The sequence below is a fragment of the Argiope bruennichi genome, chromosome 5 (assembly GCF_947563725.1).
Source record: "Argiope bruennichi chromosome 5, qqArgBrue1.1, whole genome shotgun sequence".
Classification (NCBI taxonomy): Eukaryota; Metazoa; Arthropoda; class Arachnida; order Araneae; family Araneidae; genus Argiope; species Argiope bruennichi.
Window position 1 is genome coordinate 121,235,831 of NC_079155.1, and position 6,676 is coordinate 121,242,506.

Here is a 6,676-nt window from a genome sequence, read left to right on the forward strand (position 1 = left end):
AGATTATCATTTATCAATTATTTATAATTATTATCATTTATCAATTATTTATAATTATTATCATTTATAAAGATTCATTATTTTCCCCAACTTTAAAGTATTCCAAATAAAAAGTATCGCTGACATTTTTAATATGAATTAATGTAACTAGTAATTTAGTGTTAAATTGTATCTTTTTTTTTCTCCTTGTTGCGGAATATCATTAGTTATATCCATTTTGCTTGTGAGATTAGCTTCCACTTTTGTGCCACAACTCATGTCGCCAAGTAAGTACTTTAAACAAAGCTTTTTTTATTTAATTTATATGTGTTGTAAAGAAACATTTATAAAAATAGATTGAGCAATTGTTCGCTAAGGAAGTAAGTATAAAATGTTTTCAAAGAGATTACAAATATTTTAGCATCTAATTATTTCATCTGGCTGTGACTTTAAAATAAACTTTCGTTTACGCATACCATATTTCATTTTGAAAGTATATCCTTGAAGTAAATTGAGATGTATTTTGTTTTTAAATATCTCTGTTAATGACAAGAGAAAATGCATATTTGTATGTGTGAAGAGAGGAGGAAGGCTGGGGTGGGGGGGAGCAATCTATGAAATAAAGAATTCAATCAAAAGCTATCAAATTTAGTGTAGATGTGCTTAAAAATAGAAATGTGCAGTTGGAAGCAATTTTTTCAATTTTCTTAAAAAATGAAATGAAAATTTCACACAATATTTTTTCTATAGCTTCCAAAAATATTATATGGTACAAAAATTATGCGCACATCATCTTAAAAACCAATATATATATATATATATATATATATATATATATATATATATATATATATATATATATATATATATATATATATATATATTGTTAAGCACAATTAGACTTTTTTTTGTCTAATTTTAATAGCTATAAAAATGTTCTCAAGGATATTTTACTACAATATTTTCATTGTTGAAATGAAACTTAATGCGTTCACTCATCTTTACTACAAACGTTCCAAATATTTATTTCCTGAATTTTTATTCTATTATTAATATTCAAGGCGTTAAGATTCAGTTAATTTTTCTATAGTGAATGTGTTTATTTTAATAAAACTTACTTTGTTTTATTTTTTCATTTTATAAAAGTTACAATTAAGATTTAATTTCAGATTTTTAAAATTCGTCCATTTTTATACTCAATTGCTCAGTACTTTAATATTATATAATTAAAATTATATAATTGTTTTTTTAACTTTCTTTCTATTTGTAATATACAGATTTTTTTATTAAATAGGAACAATCTTTATTCAATAATTCTCCAACATAATACATAAAACAAGAAATATGTTCTGTAATATGGACAGAATTCTAAGGGGTCGCGGTGGCCTGATGGTAAGGTCTCGACTTCAGAATCGGAGAGTTTCAGTTTAGAGGCCCAATTTCACTGAAGAACCGTCGTATAAGCAGGTGTAGTTCCGCCGGGGCCAAACGCCTTCCCGCTTATGTGGTGTAAATGTTAGGAGAGGGGAGAGCCAACTCAGGTGCCGTCCTCGTCATCTGACCATGTTGTGCCAAAACAGCTTCAGAGCTGCTTTAAAAAGGGCCTTTAATTGAATTGATCTCAACAAAGGTTTAATGATGAATTATTCTAATTTCCATGTTTACATTTTAATAGATATGCTTTGATAGAGTAAGTCTGTCATTGAATTTTAAATATCCCCCATTTATAATGAAACTCAAAATTTTAAGAGAAATTACAGAAGTACATGGTAAATTGAAATAAATGTATGAGACTGCTAATATAGAAGGACTTGTATATTTATCAAAATTGTAGCCTTATTTACGCCTTGTATTTACAATATTATAAAGATTTCTTCATTTTTAAAACCTTATATATTCAAAAATATCGAATGGCAAAAATGAGACATGTATGAAAATCTCCGCAAACTCAGTTTCCTGCACATTCTATAAATATACTAAAATATTTTCTTACAAGGTCACACGGTTCACATACCGGAAATCGTTCCACATATTTTATAGCGTCATTCTTATAATAACCATCACTGCAGCATTGATATGTTTCCTGAGATATTTTAATATTTTTGTTAGCAGAGGTAGATAAACAAGATCGTGAACCCTAGAAAATAAAAGTTACAAAACAATTCCTTATTCCAAGATCATGAATCACTATCATGAAATTGAAAATGAATCGTCATAACGTGCGATTCTGTGTCTCTGAAAAATATTACAGTTGAGGCAAGATTGAATAATGAATAATATTGTAGTTGTGTGTTACCGCAGCTTGCTAATGATTACAATGGGATGGGACACTTCCTTATTGAAGCATTCAAGTCCTTTTAAATCCGAGCGACGTACTTTCGCATAGCTGAATTGGACACATTGATCAGGATGATTTCGCTTTGTTCACTTCTCCTCTTCTAATATCACCTGATTTAATGCTTTCTTTCTTTTTTCCTTTGGGAATTATTTCTTACAATGTTGCCTGCAATGTTTCACGCTCTTACTTTATTTATTTTTTTTTCACCTCCAAAGTTTTGATAATATATTATTTTGCTTCTTAACATACAAGAATAGTTTCTTTAAAACTTTATAATGTTTACTATTTTACTCCTTAACTGCTATAAATATAATAGTTCCGAATAATCAAATTTTCTCAAATTAATCCTCAAGAGGCACAATATTTTTTTTTAATAAAAATTTACTTAACACTAATAGAATAACCAAAATGATTAGGTTCTGAAATTTTTAAATGAACGAATCGTCATCTAAAATATAGAAAATCTGAAAATTCTAGTCGTTTACTTAACGAAGGTAAGTGACACCTGGTGAGTAATATTGTTATTATTTGTATTATGTCATTCTCGGAAATTTGACAAGACTAAACTGCGCATGGATTATGGTGGGGGTGGGGTTCCGATTCATCAGCATATTTATCTTTAAAAAAGTGATTAATTGTACTATAACTCTGTTTCCACAATGTAGCTTGGGGCGGCACACATTGCCTCCTCCCTTGATTCTTCCCAATCGCTGGGCAGTTGGCTCCGGCCTATGAGGAAGTGAACGAACTATTGATTACAAAATTTCATCTTTACAAATACAGACAAATCAAATGAAATAAAAGAGCATAGAAAAATTTTGATGGATTTTTTTTCTTCCTTTTTCTCAAGTTTTGATATGTATACTATTTGAATTTAACATGGGTTGACTTTTTAAAAAAAAATCTTTGTAGCTTTCCTAATTGGTTCTGAATGCAATTATTTTCATAGATTGAAAACCGATATAATCATTTTCAATCAAAACATAACATAAAAAGTAGAATAAAATTTAAAGCAAGTTTTATTGAAAATACTGTGTTTATTGTATCATTTGATTAATAACCTTATCTTAATTTAAAAAAAAAAAACTTTGAAATGCAAACACTTAATTCTTTCTAAACCACTACTTTTCTAAATTCATACTTATACCAATATATATATATATATATGTGTGTGTGTGTGTGTGTGTGTGTGTGTGTGTGTGTGTGTGTGTGTGTGTTCTATGAGCAAAATTTAAGATTTTTTTATTTCGAAATAGTACAGTTCTTTCTGACATGGAAATAATAACAGAGTAGCAAATTAAAGATAATTTTTAAATGATGATAATAAAAAAATACCTTCATCGCTTTTTTTCCAGGTACATTTCAATACGTCTTAAAGAATACCTAGATAGAACACAACCTGAAAACACAGTGTTAGGACAAAATCTAAAAGCTTTGAAGGTCTAGATATGTCCAGATAAACTCCATCTGTGTCCAGCTACTGCAGAATGCTGTAAAAAGTCGGATAGGTGGGACTGCTGTGCCAAAGCACCTACTGAAGGTAATCTCAATTTTTAATTATATCATTGGAAGTTAAATGGTCGTTGTTGTTGCTGCTTACGGCACTTATCATAGCCAAGCTCGCTAACAAAGTCGGCGATTTTAAGCCGAGTTTTAGCGTCTCTTGTTTCAATAGCGCCATCTAGGACCAAGAGTACGTCTTAGCTACTCATGCGTCGCAGCCCTTTTAACGGGGGGATCTTCATTCATACATTCCATCCACTCTTCAACAGATCGCAATTTAGACCTGAATCAGGGAATGTTCTCTTCGGATCCAGTACCCCCAGTGGTATTGTCTCGCCTTTAAGGACTTTGTGGCTACGACAGATTTATACGGGCAGCAGCCACCATACACACGAAGAGTCTTCGGCGGGCGGAGTTCGAACTCAAAACGCCCTTCCAACCAGGCTACTCCGACCTAATTGGTGCTTGACAAAATCCCAAGAATAATTTTGTTGAATAATTTCGCTATATGAATCGTTTGATTAGAATTCGAAAAGAAGACCGATGGAGCAGTACATACCACTCTAATAAACAAATTTTTTCAAGATGTTTCAATCAACCTCACGTACAGCGAATATTCTTCTAGTGACTTTAGGGAAGCATTTATATTTTTTTAAATTAATTTTTTCGTTTTAGTCGAATAAAATAAGGAACATTTCACTGATTATAGAAATATTTCATTGGTACAGTTTTGAAAAGTTGAAAGTTTATAAATTATCCTTTGAGAATGAATCTAACAGAAGCTCTTATCATAGAAAGATAAAAATTTTCAGCCTTTTTCTCAAAACATGATTTTTTTTGTGTCAAATTTCGATACTTATAGAACATATTCTTTCATTACAATCGTATGAAATCTTGTATAGCAATATTTACATATATTACGCATCTGTTAAATATATTTTTATCTTACTGCTCAATACTATATTAATCTTCAGAAGTTATTTATCATGGAAAATAAGATTTTTTTTAGATTTCTAAATTACACGACATTCTCTTTTTTAAAGTCTTATTATCAGCATATATAAATTAAAATAGCGTTCATTATAACATTGAGCATATGTTATGCTAATATCGGAGTAATTTTGCACAGAATTATCTATTCTATGCGCACTGATTTGTGGCTATAATCTTAAAAATTACACATACAGTACAATTTCAATTCGCCATTAAAAAAAAACAAATATTTCTAGAAACAAATATTTTTTCTATTCTTTCAAAATTAAAATAGAAAAGTATTCGCTGATTAGATATAAAATTTAATTGCGAGAAAATCCTCGTTTCTTCCAACTGAAATTTTGACAATATTCGTTGTCGTATAAATAATCTCATTACCCTAGAGAATCTTCATTCGACCACGAATATAGATTTTATTAACACATTTTGCAGACAAAAATCGGACTAATGTGTGTGAATTTGCTTGGAGGAATCTATTGCTCGTTTTTAACACTTCACTCAACGATACATTGCCACAAACCAGTTAATAGTAGATCTCTCATGGCAAATCAGAAAAGTCTCAAAGATCTATGACGTGGAATAAAATAACGTGGAATTTTCTGCTAGAACAGCTGACTCATTTTCATTTCAGCATATTTTCTTTCGCACCAGTTGGATAAATATCTATAATAAAAACAAAACAAAAATGCTGACTACTAAAAATAGTAAATTTCAATTTTATTTTTTCTTAATTTTTTATAAAATTTTTTGATCAAAATATAAAGTTTTTTTAATTGATTTTTTTATCGGCGATTATGATTTCTTGCAATTAATGGTTCTTTGACTCGACTTGGGATCATTTAAAAAATTTTTGTGCGTTAGTTATATAACTGAAATTCAACTTGGGTTACTTTAGCAAATTCTCATGGGGCCGTGGTGGCAAGGTCTAGGCGTCGGAACCGGAGGGTTTTCAGTTCGAGACCTGATTCCGCCAAAGAACCGTCGTTTTCAAATTTGGAAAGGGGAGTGCCAGCTCAAGTGTCGTCCGCGTCATCTAACCGCGATTCAAAATGATGAGATCCTTCCCAAAAATAGCCCTAATATTGCTTTAAAACGGGGCGTTAATATAACTAATCTAATTCACACTGAAAATTTTAAGTTTTGTGCAGTTCAATGAGCATAATTTTCATTCAGAAGATATTTTTTTGTGTTATTAATCAATGGAAAGAAATTATGCATTTATAATAGCATAGTAAAAATATGATTTTAATTTTGACAAATTTATTCTTTTCAGGCGAGTGTTGCAAGCAATGGGGGGAAAAGTGGGTCTGTTGTTGAGACCCACTTTCCCTTTTCCACCCTGAGTCCCTAAATATTGTAATTTAGGTAATGTAAAAGTTAATGTGAAAGTTCCAAATGATGTAATTTTAGATAAATAAAACTTGTATGTTGACTGCTTAGTAAAAACATTTTTCTTCTAAATATTAGCTCAGTCAATCTTTTTATCATAAAGATTTAGATTCACTTCATCCTTGTTTCTCGAAGACATCACAGTACAGCAAAAATTTAAGCGCAATAACCTTTATAGTAAAACCATGGAAATCAAGAAGGCGTGTATAAAAATTCGTTCTGCATTGTAGTGATTACAAATTTTCTATAATCATTAAACAAATGAAAAATTATATTTTAGATCATTTTAATGAATATCTAGTAATGTGAAACAATACTTTATAGTACTGTATAGTATAGTATTAGTAATACTATTCAATTGAATGCTTTATCTCAATACTTTTTAACTTAATTACATTTATTTTAGATTAATTTTTACTCTGATATATATAAAATATGGAGAAAGTATTGTAATCGTCAAAAAATTGAGCTCGT

General features: G+C 29.9%; 1 long non-coding RNA gene across 2 annotated transcripts; it reads left to right on the top strand.

Annotated features, from left to right (window-relative positions):
• Positions 1-214: 214 nt before the first annotated feature.
• Positions 215-6,203, top strand: LOC129969363 (uncharacterized). Of its 2 annotated transcripts, none has more exons than XR_008784500.1 (3): positions 215-266; positions 3,673-3,857; positions 6,087-6,203. It is a non-coding gene; the product is annotated as an uncharacterized LOC129969363 (long non-coding RNA). The 2 variants fall into 2 exon arrangements; XR_008784499.1 differs by lacking the exon at positions 215-266 and adding an exon at positions 2,576-2,811.
• The last annotated feature ends 473 nt before the right edge of the window (positions 6,204-6,676 follow it).